Raw genomic sequence first — 25,828 nt, 5'->3', positions numbered from 1 at the left:
GAGTTAATGGACCATTGGAAATGTTAAGAATTCAATGAGGGAAGGTTCTCACCAGTGACACTGAGTGCTGGCAGGGCTGGAATTGAAAAAACTTGTAGCAAAGATAAAATATCCTCTGTGCTGGACAAGACAAGAGCATTGGGGTCATAGCATTTTTGTTTCCATGTGATCATTTGTGCTCAAGAACAGATGAAGTAACACTTTGAGGGCATTTTCTTATACAGCTGGAGAATTTGCCAGAGAAACAAGGAGCTGGGCCCACAGAAAGTTGGAGGGGTGGAGGTAGGAATGAGACCCAGGTTTAAAAGAATCTGAGATGCTTTTATTTTACATACAGCCTATATACTGACTTTGAACACATACATCTTCAGCTCATACTCAGCCCTCTCTAACCTGCCAATCTAACTATGAGCCCCAAATGTCTCCTCGGGTACCTACTGAACAACCAACTCCAAACTCTCAATCTTCTCCCTCAATCCTCCTCCTACCCCAATATTTTCCCTTTCAGTAAGTGGCATTTGTCCTTTTCTAGTTCTTCAGAACAAAAACTTTGGTATCTTCCTTGGCTGCTTATTTCCTCTCGCATCCCACATCCAATCCATCTGGAAACCTAGTTAGCTTCATCTGCAGTATATTTGCAGAATTTATTCACCTCTCACCACCTCTACTGCTATATGTCTGACCTAAGTTACCTTTACCTGGCTCACTTAAATAATATCAAACTGATTCGCTTGCTTCCATCTTTTTCCAATTACAATCTATTCTTTTTTTTTTTTTTGAGATCGTGTTTCATTCTTTTGCCAAAGCTGGAGTCCAGTGGTGCAATCTCGGCTCACTGTAGCCTCTGCCTCCCAGGTTCAAGCAATTCTCCTGCCTAAGCCTCCTGAGTAGCTGGGATTATGGGCACCTGCCACCATGCCTGGCTAATTTTTTGTATTTTTAGTAGAGATGGGGTTTCACTATTTGACCAGGCTGGTCTCAAACTCCTGACCTTGTGATCTGCCTGTCTCGGCTCCCAAAGTACTGGGATTACAGGCATGAGCCATGGCGCCCAGTTTACAATCTGTTCTTAATATAGAATCCAGGATAATTCTTTCAGAGTTACTTCTCTGCTCAAAACTTTGCTGTGAAATACAGTCTCACTCAGAGTAAAAACCAAAACCCTTCTAGGTATTTACCTAAGTGAAGTAATATATATCCACACCAAATATGTACAAAAATGTTTGCAGCTGCATTAAACAAAATAGTTAAAACACAGAAACAGTTTGAATGTTTATTAGCTGAATATGAATGAATAAATAAAATGTGATGTATCTAAACACTGCAATATTATTTGGCAATACAAAGGAATGAAGTATTGAAACATATTATGACATGGATGAATCTTGAAGACATTATGCTAAGTGAAAAAAGCCAGTCACCAAAGATCACGTTTGATTTCATTTACATGAAGTTTCCTGAATAGGCAAATCTCTAGAGACAGAAAGTAGATTAGTGGCTACTAGGGACTACGGGAAGACGAAGTAGAGAGCAGTTATTAATGGATGTGGGGTTTCTTTTGGGGTGATGACAATGTTCTGGAATTAGATAATATTGGCGATTGCACAGCTTTTTGGATATACTAAAAACCACTGAATTTTACCTGGAGGAAGGTGTATATATCAAAACACAATTGGGCTTCTATCAGGAAGGTAGAAGGATGTTGAGAAGATGAACAAAAACTTCTGCTCATTCTTGTAGGCATTTGAGTTTATAACCCTGTCTAAATCTTCTCTGCCTAGAGAAGTTCTGACATAGAGTTGGGCATAGGTTAAGATATAAACAACCTTGCCAAGTTTCTGAACATTTCCTAATTAAGGTTTCAGAAAATAAATGGCCAAAGCATAAGGTTAATAAATAAAATGGTGGTTCCTGTGTAGGTAGTCAAGTGGATGAAGGAATAGAGTAATTTTTTTATAGTTTATAAATAACAATTTAGCCAAATTCTAACAAGCATGGACTGCTGGGGTTCCCAGGGAGCCCCATGTCTCCTTGAATATTGATGTGGTTAATATGACCCTTATTCCTAATAGCATTATGAGCCAAGCTTAAAACATAAAATAGAAATGAACATTGGACAGGTGAATTGTAGTCATCGTTTATTTACTCATTTTTTCCCCTTCATTCAGCAAATATTTTTTTAGTCCTGACCAGTCCTGTGGATAGAAAAAGACTGAGTGTCATTACTTTGCCATTATGGAGCTTAGAATCTAGTGGAGAAGACAGACATTAATCAAATCATCATACCAATCAAAGTAAAACAATTGGGAAGCATAAAAAAGAGTCAACATACAGGCGAACCCGTGGAATTGATACCTGAGCTGATATCTGGAGAAAAGGAGGTATATAATTAAAGGTTGAAGGTGAATTGTGGTAAAAGAGATGGGTGGGGGTGACTCACGGTGTTTTAGAAGGAAGAAAAGGTATTTGGCAGGAAGAAATACGATGTACCACTGGAAGTGATGTGTGTGCTTGGAAGCCAGATGAAGAAGGAGAGTGATCTGTAGGATAAATCTCCAGCCCCTTTGAAGGCCTTTAGGTTATGTTGAAGCATTTTGATCTGAATCTCAAAAGCCTTAGTGGGCTATTGGAATGCTTAGGCAGGACTGACATGGCTAGACTTGCACTTCTAATAGATGCCTCTTGCTAAATTGGTTAAGATCAAATTAGATGGAAAGCTCTAAGTCTGAATATGGAGGTAGAGATTAGGATGTCATGTTAAGTTGAACTATATGCAATTGTCTATATTTGATTATTATTACCCAAATTTCATATGGCTCAACTTAATATATTAAATATTAAAAAACTAACTGGACTGACAGCTATAGTTGAACTAATCTTTACCTTTTATTATTTAGTTAAAAGGAACTTAGAGTTAATATTTAACATTTGTTGAGTACTTACTGCTTATTACTTTAACAAATAAATCTGTGTGTATTGAGAACCTGTTAGGTGCCAGGTTCTGTTCCAGACACTGGAGATTAAGCAGTGAACAAAATAGACCAAACAAAACAAAACAAAACAAAACAAAACAAACCTTTCCACATGGAGCTTTCATTCTAGTGAGGGGAAACAATAAATAAACAAGGAAATGTATATATCATGCCTGATAGTCAAGGGCTATGAAGAAAAATTAAACAGGATAATGGTTATAAGTTTTAGTAAGATTGTTTGAAAGGATTCACTGATAAGGTAACATTTGAGCAGGTAAGGAAGTGGATTATAGTCAGGCGAAGGTCCTGTGAAGTCAGAAAAAGAAAACAATGCAAAACCTTGAGGCTAGAATATGTCTGGAATGCTCCAGGAATAGCAAGACCTGTGTGGGAGGGCAAAGAGCTTGAAGGAGAAACAAGCAGATGTCATGGGCAGGAGTCGAGGTGAGGGTGGGGGTCTCTCCAGTTCTGCAGGCCTCTAGGTCACTGTAAAGAGTTTGGCTTGTTCTGTCTTCCAGTGGGAAGCCTCTGGAAGCCATGAAGAAAAGAAAACACAATCCACTTACATTTTAGTAGAACCTTCAACTACTCTGTTGAGGAAAGACCGTGGGGGAAGAGTGGTGGCAGGGAGATCATATTGGAGGCTTTGTAAAACTCCAGGAGGAAATAGTTTGATACGTTGGACCAGGGATGTATCCATGAGGATCATGGTAGCTGCCAGGATGTTCGCTTTATCCTGAAGGCAGAAACATCAAGATTTCCTGGCAGATTGGTTGTTGGGTATGTGACAAAAATAGGACTCCAACATTAACTCCTGGACTTTTAAGGTGGAAGATGATAAGATTGTTGTTTCCATTTACCATGAGGTGGGAGATGGAATGAGAAACAAGTTCGAAGTAAAGGATTGGGAGTTTGAGTTTAGACATAGTAAGTTTGAAATATATAGTAGACATGTAAAGATGCTGAGGAAGCAGTTAGGATATATAAATCTGAAATTCAGAGGAGAGGATTATCCTGGAGATATTAAAGTTGTGACCACCTGGAGAGTGTATAGAGACACAGAGAAGATGTCTGAAGACACTGGAACACCGGGCAGATTTGGAAGAGGAGACTTCCAAACACAGAAATATAGAAAACTTTATTTTAATGAAGTAATAAAAAGCAAAGATCAGTTCAACTATTGCTGTTTAGTTCAGTTAGAGTTTTCTATATTTAATATTTAGGATGGGCCATATGGAATTTAGGCAATAACAGTTAAATATAGACAACTTCATGAAGTTCAACTTGGTAACATATTTATACAGGAGACTGAAAGGGAGTGCGTCGGAAGCTGGGAGGCAAATCAAGAATTGAGGTGTTTTAGAAGTGAAGCAAGTGTTTTAAGGAAGAGAAAGTGAGTGCTGTGGGCTGATCACATAAGATGAGGGATTAGAATTGACCATTGGATTTAAACTTGTAGAAGTCACTGGTGATCTCCAGAAGAGAAACTTGAAGTTGGGGTATGGGAGGTACCAGCTGCAAAGGCAGTAGTGGGGTGGGCAGAAGTAGGGTGCTTGACATTGAGATGGTAGTTAGTATTAATGACAAGTCTAGGAATGACAGTTAATGCCAAGTTTTCTGATAAATGCTTTACATGCATGCTCTCATTTAATCCTCATTAATCCATAAAGATTTATTTACTGTTCCAGTTTTTCACATGAGAAATAAAGGAAAGACAAGTTCCAGATCCTTTTGTGTGTTAACAGCTATTATCACTGTATTTTACCATAAAACCTTTCTCTTTTCACAAATTAAATGTCTCACGTTTATAGGTTTCAAACAGCTATAATCATACAGCTTATTAGTGGCAAATTGAGGTCTAGAATTCAGGTTTTATAGTCCTGTGGTAAATTTTCTTGACAATATTTATGTTTGCTATATTCCTTAGAGAATTAGCAATTTGGAACCTTCTGTGAAACCCCTTAAGAAATAATTTCTTTTCTTGCAGCTTTTCCTCAATAATTTGATATACTAAATTGAAGGCCCAGATCAGTCTTTCAACTGTACCTTTCAATAGTGAAAAAGAGATTGTAGCAGATGGAAACATGATGTCCAGGTGGTCTATTTGAGCATTTTGTTTTTATAAACTTATCTGGACTCAGTGGAAGCCAACCTTACAATAATTAATAGCATTTTTATTAATGTTAAGCTGCTTAGATAACTTCTAATTAGCTTAGCTTTTCCTTTGTTTCACCAAATATGCAAACTGAATCTTAACTGGAAATGACAGACATTATGATTAAATTACAACTTCGTAGTTGTAATGGTCCTTTGAAATTGAATTCACAATGAATTTTTGGGGGAAGCTTGTCAGATTTTTAGGGTTAAGTCTGTGCCGGAGGGTGAGGCAGAGCACCAATTTTTAGATAAATAGTTCATGAGATTAGGCTTTATTGTAAGCACTGACATTTCTCATTTTTCCTTATTCTTATTCTGATCCCTCATGGATTCCTCTCCCTCCCCAATTAATCATGACAGTAATATTCAAATGACAAATGAACAAGGTAGGTCTGGGCTGTGTAAGTATGAACTTTATCGTTGTTTTGACTGTTTATGAAAGCAAGCCTCTAAGAAACAGGAAAATATTGGAGATGATCAACTTATTGTAATGCCTCAAAATGCATATATCTTAGCAGTCATGCACTCATCTCCATTCACTGTTAACTTTCCCATGCTTTAAAACCTTGAGGGGATCACAAGAAAACTTTGTTACTTGTATTAGTTTTTGATTACTGCTATAAACATTTCCACAAACCTAAAATAACACAACACAGTTCTGAGGTCAAGAGTCCAGAACACAATTTCAGTGGGCTAAAATCAAGGTGTGGCAGGACTGCATGCTTCTGGAGGCTCCATAAGAGAATCTTACTTTGCTTCTTCCAGCTCCTAGAGACTACCTGCATTTCTTGGCTCATGGCCCTCTCCCAGCAATGCCATTGCTCTGACCTCTGCTTCTGTCCCCACATCTCCATCTCTGATTCTGAACCTCCTATCTTCATCTTTTTTCTTAGAAGAACATTTATAATTATTTTTGAGCCAACCTGGATAATTCAGGTTAATATCCATTTTGCCACTTAAGGTAACACATTCACAGGTTTCTAACTTTTAGGGCTATTGTTTAGCCTGTCACATTGTTAACACTTCTGAGAATGTTTTTCTCCTCTGTCATACTTTTTCTGGGGCACAACCCACACAGCCTTTCTGTTAAGTCACTTTGTCCTGTCAGGTCATCCTCTTAGATGGGGTCATTTCAAGTTGTATCTAGCCCAGCCATCTGTGTGACATCCAGTTAATCCATGATAAAGCCTGATGTCTTTCCTCACCATAATCTTGCTGTGTAATACCTTTCCACCTACCACTCATCATGAGCATCTCCCTCTGCTTTGTCTCTACCATCATAAGCATTCCAGAAAGCCGTTAGTTCATCAGACAAGGTGTAGGGTGTATGTGTCAGTTTCCTTTTCTGGTACACACTCCCACTCTTTATGAATGTTTCTTTTAGAGGCTCCTCCACTGGGGTTGAGGTGGGGAGAAGAAACATTGTGTACTCTGGCAACTCTTTTCTGAGAAATCTTCATGCATTCTATAAACCTCTTTGTCTTAGTCCATTTGGGCTGCTGTAACAAAATACCATAAATTGGATGGCTTAGAAACAATAGAATTTTACTACTCACCGTGTCGGAGGCTGAGAAGTCCAAGATAAAGGTATTGGCAGATTTAGTACTGGTGAGGGCTCCCTCTCCCTTCCACCATTCATAGATGGTGTCTTATAACTGTCATAAACATGAATAATTGTCAAACACAAACATTAAGATTTTATCTTTTCATAGGCTAGGCTTTTTTCCCTAATTAGTTCATGTACTTATTGACCTCAGAATCTGTTTTATTCTTTTTTAGTAGGTACAGATTTTGATGAACTTTGTTAATATACATCTAAGTAGATGTGGATATAATTATAGCAATATCATTCAATTTATTTATTCCTATTTGTCATCAAGTTTTATTGCAATAATATATCAATGAACAACTCAATTGGGTCCTTTTTCAATTTTCTTGAGAGCAAATACTTAAAAACTAATTAAATCACAAAAGGTTTTCTACCTAGTCATCAGTTGTTCACTTTTCAACTTGGACACCAATAATTTAAATTTTTTCTGGAGGTTTTTATACCTGGAGTAATTTTAGAGAGGTGAGAGATGTAATTTTTTTAACTTTTTATCCGTGTATAAATACAGAAAAGTGTATGTTTCATCATATGCAACTTGATGAATGCATTACTGTAACCACTTCTCAGATCAACAACAAACAAAACACTATCAGTACTCCACAAGCTCTTTACTTGCTATTTTCCAACCACTATTCTCTGACATCCCCAACCATACTTGACTTTTTTTCCTTTTTGGTAATCGACATAAGTGGAATCATTCATTATATTCTCCTTTGCTGAACATTATTGAAATTGAGATTCTCCCTGTACTTTGCATGTGTGTGTAGATCATTCACCCTTATTGCTGCATAGCACAATTTCTTTATCCATTCTGTTACTGATGGACACTTGGTAGTTTTATAGTTTGGGGCCATTAGGAATATTACTATTATAAACATTCTAGTATTTATTTTATTTTTATTATGTATACTTTTCTGTTGAGTATATATACATTGTAGTAGAATTGTTGGGTAATGGGGTCATGAGGTCATGGAATATGCTTTTAGTACAGCTTTAGTACACATTGCCAGATAGTCTTTCAGAAGAGTTGCAGCAATGTATATACTCAAAGCAATGAATAAGATCTTGTTGCTCCATGTTCTTGTCTACACTTAGTATTATTTGTTCTTTTTATTAGCCTTTCTAGTGAATATATAATGGCATCACATTGTGATTTTAATTTTCATCTCTTTGAGCAATGAAATTGATCATTATTTTATATGTCAGTTGGCCATTTAGGTCTCCTTTTTTATGAAATGTCTAATCATTTTTTGCCCATTTTCCTGTTGTTGCCATTGTTTTATTTGATGTGTTGAAGTTTTGTTTTCTTAATGTATTCTGTGTATAATGTTTTTTCAATATAAGTATTGCAAAATATATTTCATTCTGTGAGTTGCCTTTTCATCCTATTAATGATGTCTTTTTACAAACAGGATTCTCGATATAGTCCAAATTTATCTTTTTTCTTTTATAGTATATACTTTTTTGAATCTTATATAAGAAGTCTTTGCCTATCTCTAGGTCATGAGAAAGCTCTTCCATACAGCTTTATTAGCTCCAAGAGATTTATTATTTTACCTTTTATATTCAAATCTATAATTCATAGTTAATTTTTTTTGTATATTGTGAGGTGAAGACCAAAACATATTTTTCCCCAGTATCGATATCCAGTTGATCCAGTATCACTGATTGTGCCCTTTCTTCAAGTTGGAGAGGAGCTATTATAGATGAGGTGATGAAAGGAAATCTGAACTTCCATAACTGGCTCATTCTGAGACACTGCAATTTTAGGAAAAGTAAACATGAGAGTTGAAGAACAGAGAATCTACTACTCTAAAAATATCTCTTTCTTCATACTCTAAAAATACCTCTTTATTCATAAAAAAATTTTATCTCTTTTGGGAAATCTTAAAGTTCTCCTTGGGCATTTCAGTTTGAAGACTACTGTTCTAGGAAGTAGATCAGGATAGAGAAAGATAAGGATTCTTAAGGGGAGGATAGAGTCCATATGGCAACTCATATGCACTATATATGCAAGAGGACTTTGGGGCCTAAAGGGAGACAAAAGCTGATGACATTGTGGAGTAAATTGAGCAAACTTTCTTGACGAAATGAAGTGAGATCTCTTTTCTCCTAAGCTACCTGGCATTTCTTATTTATTTTTATGTTGACTGCACAGAACTTCTCAGTGGTGACTATTAAACCACACCATGCTATAGCTTCATTTTGGATCATCACTTTTCCTTACCAAAGGTCATTCAACTAAAGATTTTAAATAGATTTTGAGGGAATTTTATATGACTAGAAATTACCGAGCAATCACATTTCACCAGTTATTCTCTTTTTACATATAAAAATTCCAAAGCAGTGAAACATTAAAATAGATTGTCCTAGGTCATGTCCTGAGTTCTATGCTTGGATTCTAATTAGAAACCAAATTTTCCTATGTCCAACCTAGTGTTTTACTTGTCTTTAAAATTATGCCTTCGCAAAGAATTAAAAATTCCTGTCAATGGAGCCCCGAAGGCATCAGATTTTTTGTTCTGTGCTTTGGGAATCAGCCCAAGACTGTCTTTCTGAGCATGTGTGCTTCTGTGGATTTCCCAAGAGCCATGTGAATGGCTGTGGACACAGAGGAGGCAAAGTGGCTGTGACAGGACATGATAGAGATGACACTACATTTCTTTTAGCTGTCCTGGGAAGCATCTTGTGACTCATAGTGGAAGGTTTAAGTGGGGAGACTTTTGTGTAATAGGATGGTATCAGGCTCTGTCAGAGCTGTGTGTAGGTTACGTGCCATTTCCTGCTGCTGTACTTGGGGGAGAAGTTGGGGAGACCTGGTGCATTTGACTGCTTGGGTTGGCCCAGCAGTGTCCCTTGCTTTTTCAACTCTCAGAGTTCTGAAGCAAACAGGAAATGTTATAGGAAGGAGAAAGAGGATTTCAGGGACTGAAGGGTTTGACTAGCAGGGCAATGTTAGAAATGGGAAAAAAAGAAAAAAAGCATCTTTGTAAAGTAAGCCTTTTATTTTGGAACATATTAGATTTGCAGAATTCCTAAGGAGATGATGCAGAGAGTTCTTGTGTACCCCATACCCAGTTTTCCCTGTTAATAGGATCTTATGTTAGTATGGCACAATTGGTGCAATTAATAAATAAATATTGATATATTATTATTGACTGAAGTCCATGCTTTATTCACATTTAAGGAGTTTTTCCCTAGTGTCCTTTTTCTGTTCCAGGATCCCATCCAGGCAGTCATATTATATTTAGGAAGGAGGTCTCCTTAAATCTTCCTTGTTGTGATGATATCTCAAACTTTCCTTGTTTTTGATGACCTTGATAGCTTTTAAAATCAGGTATTTTGTAGACTGTCCCTCAAGTGTGATGTTTTCTCATGATTGAGTTGGGGTTAGATGTTTTGAAGGAAAGGCTACAGAGGGTAAAGTGGCATTCTCATCACATATCAAGGCTACATACTGTCAATGTGACTTACTGGGTGAGAGAGTGTGTGTTAGCTTTCTCCACTGCTTCCAGTCCAGCCTACTCCACTTTATCCAGCGTTTTAATGCTATGATAAATTATAGATTAAATTTTGGAGGCTTTAAAGCATTGAAAAGGTTGTAAGACATATTTCCTCAAATTAATTTTAAAATATATATTACAAAATTTAAAATTGTTCCAATTTTTCCAATGTTGACTACATTTTTGTTGTGATTTTTAAGCTATAAAATTGTTTCCTAAAAAAAACTGGATCATGAAAATTATAGCATGGTGCTTTTGTTCTGTTGATGTCTTAAGCACATACTCTATCTGTCCCCAGGGTAGTTCAACAAAGGCCCTCTGGGAGCAGTTTCTTACTCTTCATCCCATTTGAGATACATCCTCACCTTCTCTCTCATCCCTTTTACATTTGGAAAAGAACCTGGTAGGTACTTTTTCTTCCCACAATAGCTATAAATGCAAGGACTCCTTGCATTCAAATGAAATTAAGATAATTCTCTATGAATATTTATTAAGAACATTAGTCCCTAATATATTAAAACAAAAGAAGATCTCTACTAGAAAAGGAAGAGTAGCTACAAAGGTTAGTGATAAACCTTTGTTCTTAGGTATCTTTTGATCTATAGCAACCCCTACGTAAGCCTAAACTAAATGCTGGAATCACTGGTTTCTAGGACTTGCCACGTGGCAGGCGAGGTATGTTCTGCAGTCAGCAGCTTTCTGGGAAATCTCCAAATCACATTCTCATCTTCTAAGTTTGGCCTTGTTCAGAAGGAACCTGGATATTAATGAACACCAGCCGCTTTCTTAGCTTCTACCTGGAGTCAGAACTGTGCTTGACCATACAAAACCCAGAGTGAGTGACTGAAGTCACACAGCTGGTGGTAGTGGAGCCATGTAGGGATTCCAGGGAGTGGAATCCTAAGCACCTGGCCTCAACATTTAGCTGTAACAACAAGATAGTTTATACTTTTCTCATGTCAGGTTTGCATAAAATCCTGGTGCATTATGAACTACACAGGTAAAAAGATAAAAGGATTCCTTTCTCTCCTCTAAAGTACTCCTTTTTTTTTTTTATCTTGGTGAGGATTTACTCCTAAATCGTAGTTAAAAAGAAGAAGAGAGTTCATGTTCCAACATTCTTCCCAAGCAAGGCAACATCATATGCTAAGATTAGCTGCTTATCAGGGATTTAGTATTACTTTAATGTATGCATTCATTTAATAAACTCCTAGAATAATGTGTTAGAAGAGATAAATCTTCTCCATTAACTAATTACTTATTGTAAGAGGAGGATGGTGTATAGTATACTAATAAAAAGTATCCTCATATTGGATCAATTACCTCATATATTTAGGGCCATTAGAAAGGTAATTTTCAGTAATTTTCCTACTTTCACCCATGCATAGCATTATTCATGTCAGAAGAGGAAATAATCTCCTATTATTTAAAAATATTATCCTCTAATCATACCAGCTAATTAGCACTAATTTATAAAACACCAAACAGAAAAAAGTGATTAATATCATTGCTATATCACAGGCAGATATTTTATTTAAAATAACCAACATTTGGTAGGGAAGGGAGATAAAGCACATAAGAATAACTTATTTACAATTAAAAGTTTGGAGTTTACAATATTAAAATGCGGTAATATATTAATGAGTTCTGTATCATTAGAAAAAGTAAATGGCTTTTATAAATGCCACAATCTCTATTAGCAAACTGATTATTATTTTTCTGGTCTAAAACCAATGATTCTTCTCCAATTGCTAATTTAAGAAAAGTAGTTAATTTTTTTCTATTTCTCTCTCTCTCTTTTTTTTTAAATCAGAGTGTATTTACACAAAACAAAATAGTGTAGCCTATCACACATTTAGGTACATAGTTTAACCTGAATATTGAGGGTAACTGTGATAGAATGACAAGTATTTGTGCATCAAAACACATGGAAACATAGAAAAGAAACAGTAAAAATATGGTATAAAATATAAAACACAGTACACCTATACAGAGCACTTATCATGAATAAAGCTTGTGGACTGCAAGTTGCCCTGGATGAGTCAGTGAATAAGTGGTGGTGGATGTGAAGGGCTAGCACATTACTATATACTTTTATATGACTGATAGCACAGTAGGTTTGTTTATACCAGCATCACCATAAAGATGTGAGTAATGCATTGAGCTATGACAACATTCTGACAGCTATGATGTCACCAGGCAATAGGAAATTGCTCCATTATAATCTATGGGGCCACTGTTGTATATGCGGGCCACCATTGACCAAAATGCAGTTATGGCCATATAGCCTATTGGTTCTGTTTCTCTGGAGAACTCTGACTAGTACAAGCTCCCAAGTGAATTTTATGATCTAAAGTGAATCAGTTCTACCAGAATAAGTGCTAGATATTCCTACTAGGCATGTACTTCTTAGTTTGCTAAATACTGTGCTTCTAAGAGAATATAGTAACTCTTCTTGCAAAAGCATTTCTTACAGAGCTTTGCAGGACTTTTGATTTTTTTATTTTATGATTATTACTCTTTACTATTTGGTATTGACTTCTCTTTCTCTTCAAGGTTTAAATCTAATGGTATCTGCACCCTTACATTCAGGGAAGGAAAGAGACATCTATTAACTCCCTGAAATAGGTCATTCTTATTTGTAGGCTTCAGTCATAACTGACTTACTGCATCATCAAAATAACATCTGAGGTAGATAATGCCCCGAGGTTATGCCCTGCATTGTATCGGAGGACACTAAGGCTGAGAGAGATTTAAAAAGTTGTCCATGCCGGGCACGATGGCTCAAGCCTGTAATTCCAGCACTTTGGGAGGCCGAGGCGGGTGGATCACGAGGTCAAGAGATCGAGACCATCCTGGTCAACATGGTGAAACCCTGTCTCTACTAAAAACACAAAAAATTAGCTGGGTATGGTGGCACGTGCCTGTAATCCCAGCTACTCAGGAGGCTGAGGCAGGAGAATTGCCTGAATCCAGGAGGTGGAGGTTGCGGTGAGCCGAGATCGCGCCATTGCACTCCAGCCTGGGTAACAGCAGTGAAACTCCGTCTCAAAAAAAAAAAAAAAAAAGTTGTCCAAACTGATAAGCCATTTTGATTCAAATTAGCCACACTCAAAAAAATCTAGACAACTTCCAAATCATGTTTTCTCCTGAGAATGAAAAGGAATTCACAAGAAATATTTGAATGCATCCTGTGGGCCACTCATTGAGCTGGCACTGTCCCTGCCTTCAAAGTGCTAATAGTCTCATGAGAACTACAATGATGCCCTGTACTTTCAAGCCACAGTGGCTAAAAAAAAAAACCCAATGGTATGACGAGAACAACTGGTCTTCAAAACAGGCTCTGGCAGTCTTCTAGCATAGACGTTGGTTAACAGCACTGAGCACAGACCTTGAAGTCAAGCCTTCTGCCTTCACATCTCTAACCATTAGCTTATTGCTTATTCACATAGCTTGTTTCCTCATCAGCAAAATGTAATAATAATGGAAATAATTATGTACTTTATACACGTTGTTGTGCAAATTATGTGAGATACTACTTACAAAGTGCTCGTGTGGTTTCTGGCACTTAATAGGCCTCTGGCAAAGTTTTGGAGGAGCTAAGAATGAGAATCCAGGAATGGAATATATCAAAGACCAGGACTTGTGTGTGAGGGCCCTGGACGCTATGAATAAAACAGAGTGTTCCCCCTTCCTTTTTTTTTTAAACAGCTGACAACTGCTAAAATGCTCACAGACTAAGCTGGGACTTTCAAAGATGATTATATATCACCAACAAGATTGTCCAGGTGCCTAAAAAGTTATGTGATGTTTTCTCTGATGAGGGAGTGCTTCGTTGTTAGCTTGCAGAACAGCTGTGATCTCTGTTTACAGGGCTCACCATTATTTGAGTGTCTGTGCTCTGCCTCATAGGCTATAAAATAAGCCAAGTCATTCTGTTTGCTCCTGGTAAAATATTACAAATTAAGTCAATAAATCCACTTCTCCCAACTGAAAATCTGCATGCACGCGCGTGCGCGCGCGCACACACACACACACACACACATGCACGCACACACAGGGCTCGGACATCACACAGTTATCTGATGCCCTCTCTTTCCGTACTCTCGGGTCTACAAGTTTCTCACAATCTGCAACTTGACTGAAATATTCCCAATTCTATATTCTTACATATGAAGAAGTAATACTGCATCTGTAAGCCACACGCTTGTTTCCTCCTGCTTACTCTATCTTTTCCCATATTGTTCTAGGAAGACCTTCTCAGTTGCAGAGAAAGTTAGATAAGTTTTATATGTTGCTTAAATATCTATCCAGACAATTACATCAAAAACTTTTAAGTGCTTCTCTTCTGTTCCCTATGTGGCTGCCTGCAGCATTTCTCAACTGAAAGCTCTCTTTCTAAACTTCCTTTAATTGTTAATAGGCATCTGCTGAGAAGACTTTCTTTGCTTTATGGCATGGTATGGGAGATTTCAGTGTCCCTCAGCTTCTTTGTGGCAGACTTGAGGAATGGTGAGAAATTAGACAACAGTCTGTTCAGCCCTGAACATACATCAGTAAGAGATCACTGTAGAAATGAGAGCTGACATTTGAAAAGCATCTCGTAATGTTACACTAACCAACCTTCCTAGGGCAGGAACTACATGGAGCAGCACACAATCCCCATCCGTGCAAATGTTTTGAATTTACTACTAGCCGAGAGCCCTGCTGCAGTTCTGTTATTAACTGCTCCACTAAGGCAAAAGGGTCGAGGAGAAGGTTGAACAGGGCTTTTCTAATTAGTGTCTGTGGTGCTAGTCGGCTGGCTGGCCTTGAAATGGGAACAAGGCAGGTCAGACGTTAACACTCAGAAAAAGAAATCAGAATTCTTTAACTCTCTTCTGTCTACACTAGCTTTAACTTCACTTCTCTACTTGTCTACTGCACTTCTCTCCTACTGTCATAGATCTACAACTGGGTAACCCTTCATACTACATGTTTATTTTCTTGGACTTTTTCAAGGCTTAATAAAACTCCAGCTTACTAGTCAACCAACATGGGAATTTTTCTGATTCTCCACAATGACTTCTAAAGGTCAAATGAGTAAGATTTAGTTTATCCAATTCCTTAGGCAAGATAGCAGGCCCCCAATTTCTAATAATGAAGGAAGCTCATTACTTTTTAACAACTGGCCTTGAAGACCTGGGTGGTTCCCTGAACTCCTTAAATTGACTGCAAAGATGAGTCACTGAAAACTCTTGTCATCTACTGTAATATGGGGACAGGGCTAACAGAGATCCTTGAAATTCCCAGATAATCCCCAAACTACCATTTTGCTACCAGCTTTAGCCTCTTAACTTAAATCTTCATTAGAACTGTCAACAACATTGCACTGATAAAAGCTTTAAAAGAGCTAGTATATTTCTGAGAAGGGTTACTTGGGGATGTACCAAGAATTGGGCCATAGAAGAAGTTATGGAAGCAAAAATTGCTTGAATTTTCATTCTTGTATAACAAATGCATTGTATAGTTCTGAGTACTTACTGCATCTTTTAACTGTCAGTAGAATAGTTTGATTTAAACTATATAACAGTTTTATCATTTACTTGTGAGCCTTAACTAGATAAAAGTATCTTTTTACATGATATTAGGAGCAGAAACGGACCTGCTGAGAAATTTCTGGGTCTGTCCCAAAGTCGTATGAATAGATTCTTAGAAAAAACAGAAGTCCAATTCTAGAAAACAGTCTAGTTTTCAAATCTCTATTATAATCCATCCTGAGTCTTAAGCATTAAGGGCCTACCGCTCTCTCATTGTGTTGGTGGGCTTTTGCTTGTGCCCCATAGAGTCTAATTTTCTTTCCCATATCGATATAAATAAGGACAACTGTACAAAAGAGGCAATAATGAGGGAGACCTTGGAGCTAGAGTTGGGGGCCTTGGAGGATTCCCTGGGTTCATCAGAAAGAGCTCATGAATGTGGAAAAGCAAAGTGAGGTAAATGGAAGAGGCAATGTTAAAGAATTATTTTCTGGTCTTTATGCGACTTTCATAGTTATCTTTTATAGCTCCTGCAAAGGCAAGAAGGAAATCATTATTGACTTTATATAGTGACCCAAGCCCTGGCCTGGAAATTAAAATACTTGCTATTAACTCCAGCTCTGCCACTAAAGTGTTTGGCCTAAGGCATGCTATTTCTTTTCTTCCATCTCTTTATTTATAAAGTGAGTAGTATAAACCATGAGTGCAACACTCTTTTTCTGCCCTCACATTTCATGTTAGAACCTTGTGATATAATGGAAATACCACACATTTAGGAATATAAGCAAACTTTGAGTTGTATGTTGTATGACACTGAGTGAGCTCTTTTAGTTTCTTATCAGTAAAATAGATGAACACTTACTTTGCAGGACAGCTGTGGAAATGAAAGGTAACATATAATAAATACCAGGAAATGTGCCTGGAATGTAGACGGTTTTACATTAAAAAATAATGTTGATTCAGTGATGTCACGGCCAGGTCCTAAATGGCCCTCCATTTCAGGTTGAGGTGTAAGTCTGACTTCTGTCTCCATGGATCAGGTAGCATGGAGTCTGTGTTGCTACCTAAGAGTAAAAGTGGTTCAAAGCTCTTGGCTCTGTCTATGAATGAATGCAAAGGCAATTCTGTCCCAGGACCTCTTGGAAATGCTACGGGAGATTATAGCCCCATTGCACAATCATGCCTCCGCCCAGCCTCTACAGCCCCGGGGCCTCTATAACCCCTCTCAGCTATGTTGAAAGCTCTGCCATTGAAGGAAAACGTAGTGAAGCATGGCAAGCTACTTTACTCACATCAGGAAATGCAAGGCCCTGACAGTGTAGAGAGTTCCAGAATAATTCTTTGAATCCTTTTTTTCTAATATTTTCAAATACTTGTGTTGAGAATTGAGCAGGACAGTGAGGGCTGGGGAGTAGGCAAAAGATGGCTAAAGACATCCACTTCAGAGAACCTCTAATGTTTCAGATTCAGCTGGAACTCTGTCAGAAAATGGGCTACATCCTGGGGGAAAAAAGAAAATCCATCTTTTAGAAGATTTCCATCAACAACAAACTTCTCTCATTTACAGGAAAATTGATCATTTGACACCTTGGAGATTTTACCTGGAGGAAAATAATTTCTTGAAGCCTCTTGTGCCTGTGAGAGCCAAATGCTATTTTGCAGCTGTAATGTTGATAATGTATACACATTCTCCCCAGAGCAATGGATTCTTTAACCTTAATATTGAGACTGGAATGAGATTCTGTCCTCTAGAGGTCACCAATGCACCAGATTTGAAGGCCATGGAGGCTTCCAAAATGCTCAGGAAGCATCATGTGTCCTGTTCACGTTTGAATGAGAGAGAAAATAAGGCAAGTAAATTATCCTAATGGTTACTTTCCAGCTAGTCTCTGAAGAAGTGGGAAATCTGGTTTTAAATAAGGCGTTTTAAAATGGATTTATCTTGGCTTTTCTCTGCACTGATCTAGCTGGAGGAAACTTCCATATGGTTAATACTTCTTAACAGATAGCTTACTTTTGATGGTGAGAGAAGAAACTTTTCTAAATAGGAGAAAAACTGATGTAGAAACAGGTGATTTTAGCCTCCATTAAATGAGTGTTACTTTCGCTGGTGCTCTGACCAGGGCAGAAGATCTGTCTGAGCCTCCTCAGCACGCCGTCTTCAAAGGGCTTGGGGACACGGAGGCAGGGAAACATGGCCCTGTAATTCACTGTTATATGATTTTTGAGTTGCTTTATGAGGAGAGACGCCATCCAAAGTACTTATATCTCTACAGACAAATCAGAAACTGCACATAAAGGGATCACCTCGATAGTCACAATATGCCTTTACTTTGGGAGAATAATCAGTCAAGATCCAAGAAATTGGCAGTCTCCTTCTGGGACTAGTGGGACCTAAAAGAAAGTCTTAATTGGACTTTGCTTTAGTTACCCTGATGCGTTAATCTTGTGTGAAGCTAGTTATCTCCCTTTTTTTTTTTTTAATTTTCACAATCATCTTTTATTATTTCCTTTTAAAAATCCTTCTTAGAAAAATGTATCTTCTTATACTCATATATGAAACCTTTCCTTAAGTTTCCTTTCATATGGTATTAGCACACTTTGAAGCAATTTCTTCTAGAGTAAGAAATTTCTTATTGTTAATGTAATATGTCTCCCTTAAAGAGAACTAGCTAGGAGAACAGTGCTCCATGTGGGCAGCTGGACTGAGCAAGGGGAGTAAACTCTGCGCTGCCCAGGGTTCGGGAGGTGCTATGGCCTAGCCTGCTGCCCATGGCCTGCACTGTTCAAGGTGTGACCTGAGAGTCACCACCAGCGGTTCCCAGCATTGTTCCTGCTACTCTGGTTGCTCTCCAAGGAGAGGAATTCCTACACTATGACTTTCCCAGGGTCCAGTCACTTGCCAGCACCTGACCCATCAGGAAATCGCCTCTCCCGTCTTCCTTCCCCCATTCCTTCCTGAGCATTCCCCAGTCCAGGGTGTGGGCAACCCTCAAAAGATCTGCTGGGATTGATTGACAAGAAAACAAAACTTTTCTCTAGATAAGAAAGATTGCAGTGCTATAGGAAATCTATTTGCTTCTGGGTGGCGCTTGTCTGCCCTCTCTCTCATTCTAACACTTTTAACTGCTGACTGTGTAGTTTCTTATCATTTCTTCAGGATGTGTGGGGCAGTCAATCTTCAATCAATGAGCTTTGTTTGGGTAACTCATTTTATGGCCAATTCACAAGGAAGCAAAACACTTTGTCCTATAGAGTTAGTGGTGTCCTTTCTCAGGGTTATTAGACATTTTCTTTAGCACTAAGAAAGAACAGAGGCAAATTTTCATTTCTGAGCTGTTTCCTTTAGCTGAGAGGCGCTCTAAAAGCTGCTGGTACTACAGAGATGTGAGTTCAGCAAAGGATGGTACTCGTCATCTATTCTGGAGAATCCTGTAATGAGGATAATATGTTAGGTGGGTGGCAGTGTGTTGTGCAATGTGCTTAGCTAGGTTGAGAATCGTGTCCCTGACTTCTTGTCAATGTGGGGCTGACAGAAAGCTTTCTGGGGACTCTGTGGTTTGATCTTGGTTACCAGTTGTGTGACTGTAAGTAAGGCTCTCTTATGCCTCATTTCTCTTATCTGTAAAATAAAAGGGTTGGACATCATTTTCTCTAAGGTCCATTTTGAAGCCAGCACCCACTCTGAGAAATTAAGGATGCTCAGTCCAGGGCAGCTGCACTGTAGCAAGTGTATTGGCCTCTTAAGGCTGCCATAACAGTGTACCCAAACCTGAATGGCTTACAGGTAATTCATTTTCTTACAGTTCTAGAGGCTGGAAGTCTGAAATCAAGGTGCAAGCAGGGTGCAGGTGTCTCCAGTAGCTCTAGGGAGAATCCTTCGTGGCTTCTGCCTCTTGGTGTTTGCTGGCGATTCTGGCATCCCTTGGCCAGCAGATGCATCCCTCCAGTCCTATCTTCTTCTCCCTGTGTGACTTCACATGGTCTTCCCTCTGTGCATGTCTGTCTCTGTGTCAAAATTTCTACTTTTTATAAAAACGCAGTCACATTGGATATAAAAACACAGTTACATTGGATAGGACCCACCATAGTGACCTCACTTTAACATGATTAATTCTGTAAAAACTATTTCCAAATAAGGTCACATCTTGAGGTACTGGGGAGTGAGACTTCAGTATATCTTTTTGCGGGGATTTAGTTTAAACCATAACAGTAAGCACATAGCAAATCCCTCTGTGCTGGATGTGACCTCTTTGACCTCTAGGTACGTTGTCCATGTTATTCTGTGCCCTGGCCTCTAGACATTATGCCAAGAGATCCCCTTGTCCTCCAGTTTTCAGCTGGGTTTAGCAATGACAGGCAATATGGTGGAAGAGGAGAGCTGGGTGGGGTGAGTGGTGGTATTTAGTCCCCTGCGGGGTTCTCTCTCTTTAATAGGAGGCCCTGCTACAGGCGGGCTCTGTCCTTTAAAGAGACCTTATCCACACAGATTTTTTAGCCTCTGAGACCTGTAAGAGCTGCTTCAAACCTTTAGGCTAAAGGTCAACAATTATCTCCCTCCTCTGGCTTCACTTTGGTTTCCCTACAGTTGACCTATACTCGAAAAAATGCTCTTTTTATTAAACTCTCTTCATATAACCCATTTTGAGTGGACCATCTATTTTCTACAAGGATTCTGACTCTACATTCTCAATGACTGAATTGTTTTTCTAGAAATTCAAGGTGTTTGGCCCAGAGACGTCTTGGCAGGTGTAAGTTGCCTTGCAATTTGGAGGACCCAAAGTCCGAAAAACATTCAAAAGTCCAGGTATTTCATAAAGCCAAACTAGAGAGGCAGGTACATCAGGCTTGGTGATGTACCTAGCCTATATCTGGATGATGTAGGTAGGGACACATGGAGGTTTATGACCACTCTGGAACAGCCCTTCCAGGGTAGTTGCACATCCTAGCCCAGAGCCAGGCTGGCTTTTACTAAGCCCACCTGGACTTTCTCTGTCTCATCCCCTGCCTCCCTATAGGACTTCACTGCATTTTTTCACCCAGTATCCAGATCTCTTTCAGTAATCCAATGTCTTTATTTTAAAAGTTGTTTCACATTTAATAATTTCTACATCAGTTTTAGGTCAACTTAGTCATTATTAATAAACATGCTAGGGAAAGAATATTGGGTCAGATATTGTATTGAATATTCCATTTGATATTCTATTTTCCAAATGGAGAAAGGAGGCACATGTATGAGAAAGATTGATGACAATCTCTAGAATGACACATTCTTAGACTACTCTGTGAAGTAGATATTACTATCCACTTTAACTAAATGAGGAAACTTGAGTTTCTGAGCAGTTCAGTGAATTACTTTGCTTATTGGCTAGTAAGTTTTTAGGGCTGGTATTCAAACCTAGGTTTTCAAATTTCATTATTTGCTTCTAAAAAGATGTTTGTTTTTACTATGATGTTCATACGCCTTTTTAAAAAAGAACTGTACTATATGATTTGGTACATGGTCTTTCCTTTCTCCCAGTGTCCAAGTTAGCACTTTGCACGTAGCATCCTGAAGACTTCTTGCATGGAAGAGGCAGAGAAAGGCACCTGAGAATGTTGCATAGCTGTTAAACTCCCTTTCTTAAACTCATTTCTCTGTCTGATTTCTGCAGATCCTTAAAATATTATCTGCTATACATTAAGTCAGTCTTTTTTTTTTTGGTTAACTGGCCTTTCTTCAATGAATATCAATCTTCCCTATTTTACCTTGGGTGTCCCAGTGGCTGTTGCTTTCATTCTAGACCTTGGGTAAAATCTACACTCACATCAATTTGTTAATGATATCTGTTGAAAGCCTATTGTGCATTGGCTTAGCTGATCTCAGCCATAGTCTTGAAAATAGACACCTGTCTTTAAGGGTGAGAATTATACCATGGATACGAAACGTCTCTTAGAATGGACAAGGGAGAGGGGCACATTACTAGAAAACCAAGAAAACACACTGAGTTAAATATAAAATAGTTATACTTGGAGAATTCTGAGTTGGTTTGCATTGGAATTCTTACTACTCTTGTTAAGGGGAAAACAAACCCCATAAAAACTCATTAAAAGTAGAAAGGGTTTTTTTGGATATCAGGTAGCTCTTTCCACATCACATTTGGAAATCACACTGATTCCAGTGTGAAGGGGTAAGAAATGCTTGAATGTTGTTTTCTTTAAAGCCCACTTGGGATTAAGTAAGAAATGGAAAACATCCTACAAAACCCATTTGAATTGTTTTGGAACTCAAACATTTGGAAGGGCACTCATGAGAATTCTTTTATATTTGAGAATGCCCATGTTGGTTTCAGTTTTACTCTGGACATACTCTGTGTACCTTATTGCACAGTATCATCATAGTTTTTTTATTCTAGGCATAAAAGCAGCAGGTAATTTTTAAAGATGCAAATGATATAAAGCAAAAGAAAAAGTCTAGAAAGAATAGGAGTTATCATGCCCCCCACTAAAAACAAAAAAACCCTTATTTATGATTGACTTTCAGGGTAAGAAGGGTGGAGCAATATGAATTGGTATCCATGATAAGGATAGTGAGGGTAGTATGCCTAAAGCATTGCACAGAAGGCAAATTTATCTGTACTAAGTCATTTAGCTTACTCTTGCCGGACTTATTTTCCTGAATGCCATTTTTATTGTGTTGGATTCCTGCTTAAGCAATTAGCCTGGGTTCTCACTGTCTACTGAGTCAAGTTTGAGCTTTGTTCTGTGGATTTCGCAGTTGTCCGGAATAGTATCCAACTTGATTTCCCGCTCTTGCATGAAGGATGGTGTCAGAAGAAAAGCCTAGAACTTCGTAGGTGATGAGCAAGGTCATTTTGGGAATGTCAGACTGCTTTCCTTGAAGAGTTCACAAAGGTGAAAAGAGGTGCTTGATGATATAGTTTTTGGGAGGTGCTGGGGCCCCATACTGGTTAATGAGACAGGAATCAAGGTCCAGTTTCCTGATTTCAGTAAAAATGCAGGGACTTGACTGTGGGACTTGGCAGAAACTCCGTTTATTGCTAGAGCACAAAGATCAGAGAGAGGCTAATGACGAGGCTTTGTATGCAATCCTTGAAGGTATTCCACAAAGGCCCCTAAACAGGAAATAGGAATAGTTTTAAAAGTGGAGACATCTTGTAGTTGAAGGTGGGAATCACAGAGTTCCAGTGCTAGAAATCAGGAGGCAGAGCGTACATCCTTCTCATGCCAAATGGCTGAAATTAAGTCTGATCTATGTTCTTTGGGCTGTAGACTTGCCTGAGCATATGTGGCAGATTGGAGGGAAGGGCCAGGAGGATTGCATTTATATAAAGGACAATATGATATCTGGTGCACATGGCTTTCTCTAGAAATAGGGTAGTGATTATGAATACAGTATGAGCTGTCACTCTAAATGCCATCAACTCAGCTTCCATGGATTTATGGCTGAATCTTAGGTTCAGAGGAAGCTGCAAATAAAAACTGGAGGAGTTGTTCTCTTGCAGAATAAAAATTAGCTCTATTTTGGGACCAATGCATATAATCATACAAAATTCAGAGCTTTTTCAACTCCATTATCGACATATCAAAGCTTTGCTACATTTGGGGAGTTTTAGAGGAAGCACTGTAGTTTCTTTTTCATTTTAATTGATGATTTTAGCATATCAGAGATTTTATCTGGAAGAGAGACAAGTAAGTCCCACTTAATGTAATTTTAATAAGTAGAAAGATACATCATTACTGCATATTCTTCCTTGATACTTATTTCATTTTTTTCCTTCTAACTTTAAAAATTGTGGGAAATGTACATTAGGCAATTTATAATATATTATATAGATATAGCTGTTTAATCCTTTGGAAGTATCATGTTTGAAAGAGAAATGTATTGTCCTCTAACAAACTGCAATAGTTTGTTTATTGCATAATTAATTAATGGTAACATGCCAATTTCACCAAGGCTCCTAAACAGGAAATAGGAATAGTTTTAAAAGTGGAGACATCTTGTAGTTGAAGGTGGGAATCACAGAGTTCCAGTGCTAGAAATCAGGAGGCAGAGCGTATATCCTTCTCATGCCAAATGGCTGATATTAAGTCTGATCTATGTTCTTGGGGCTGTAGACTTGCCTAAGCATATGTGGCAGATTGGAGGGAAGGGCCAGGAGGATTGCATTTATATAAAGGACAATATGATATCTGGTGCACATGGCTTTCTCTAGAAATAGGGTAATGATTATGAATACAGTATGAGCTGTCACTCTAAATGCCATCAACTCAGCTTCCATGGATTTATGGCTATTAATTTCATGGTGTCAAATGCAAAAGCCATGGATCTTCTCATCTTGTCAATTCTTTCAAGGCCATAGAAGAGGCATCCTCTCCCTTCCTTTGTATGTTTGTTATGGATGACAAGAATGGTTAGAATATTAATCACATTTAATTATATAATTATGTGCATTATACGATTGGAAAAACATTATGTTTTGTATGATTCCCTATAAGGGCTGGTTTACCAAGATATAATTTGATTTTTTTCCACCTCAACTGAATGAAATAGCAAGGTAAGATTATGAAAGGGTTCAAAGAACAGAATCAAAGACCTTGAGAAAATAAGGTCAATACAATTGACTGATGCTCTCAATCATCAATTGCACTGATTCCAATAGCCTTTAGTTTGGTCTACTTTGCCATATATATGAGGTAACTTACATATAACCCAAGAGAAAAAGTAGAATAATCTCTTTCATGCAAATATTTTGCATTCAATACAGGATCAGAGGAACTAGGAACAGTCTGAAGTTCTCTTGGTCCTCTAAGTAGTCTATTAATGATAGAGATGGATCCCCAGGCTAACCCAAATTTAGTCAGTTAAACGGTATGAAGTTGTTTAGAAACTGGATCAACACTTACATGAATCAAAAGTCCAGGGACCTTTATCTCAAGATTAAGAGAACAAAATCAGTATGATGAGATGAAAAGAAAAATATTGTAAGTGTAAAATATGAGTGAAAGGTTTTGGATAATGAAGTGTTAGAGCTGAGAGGTTCTTGGAAATAGGCTAAACATCTGTTTCTTAGGACTGAAGAGGTTCCTGAGATTCTGGGCTTTCAGTGCTAAAAGCTTCTGTAACCAGCTGGCCACCTATCGTTGAGCTCATTCCACTCAACTTCTTCACTTTATATAGGAAAATAATAAGGTGCAGTTAGATAAAATCACCAGTGTTTTAGTCTGTTTGCGCTGCTGTGGTAAAATACCTACAACTGGGTAATTTATAAGGATCAGAAATCAGTTTTCTCACAGTTCTAGAGCCTGGGAAGTCTGAGATGCTAGAAGATTCAGTGTCTGGTAAGGGCCTGTGCTTTCTTGCCGTGTCCTCACATGCAGAAGAAATGAGAGAGCCAGGAAGATTTCTAAAGACTCTTTTATAAGGTTATTCATCCTAGCCATGAGGTTGGAGCACTCATGGCCTAATCAGCTCCTAAAAATCCTACGTCTTAATACTATCACATTGACAACTGAGTTTCAACATATACATTTTGGTGGCACATTCAGACCGTAGCAACTGGCCAGTGGCAAAGTCAAGAATACATTCCGAATCTGGTGCTTGTCCTACCACACTTGGTTTAGGTGCCAGAAGATGGGGCTGAGGGCTTCTAACTAGTGAGGACTGATTATAATGGAGTTAACAGTAATAGAAAATACTATTACAATAGCAATAAATGAGAAATTTCTAGAATCCCAAAAATAGTAACAACTTTAAGTCATCCTCCCTGCCCCCGAAATCATCGTGATTTTCATTTTCAGTTTAAAATATTTACTAATTTCCTTTGAGATTTCATTTTTAACTCTAAGGGTTATTTAGAAATGTGATCTTTAATTTCCAACTATTTGGACATTTTTTAGTATCTTTCTGTAACTGATTTCTAATAAATCCTCTTGTAGTCAGAAAAAATACTCTGTAAAACTTCTATTCTTTTGAATAGAATTGTTTTATGACCCGGAATGTGGTTAATCTTAGTGAAAGTTCCATATGCACCAGGAAAGGATGTATATTCTATCCTATAATGTGTC

Source organism: Callithrix jacchus, chromosome 2 (assembly GCF_049354715.1).
Source record: "Callithrix jacchus isolate 240 chromosome 2, calJac240_pri, whole genome shotgun sequence".
Lineage (NCBI taxonomy): Eukaryota > Metazoa > Chordata > Mammalia > Primates > Cebidae > Callithrix > Callithrix jacchus.
This window is presented reverse-complemented; position numbering follows the sequence as displayed.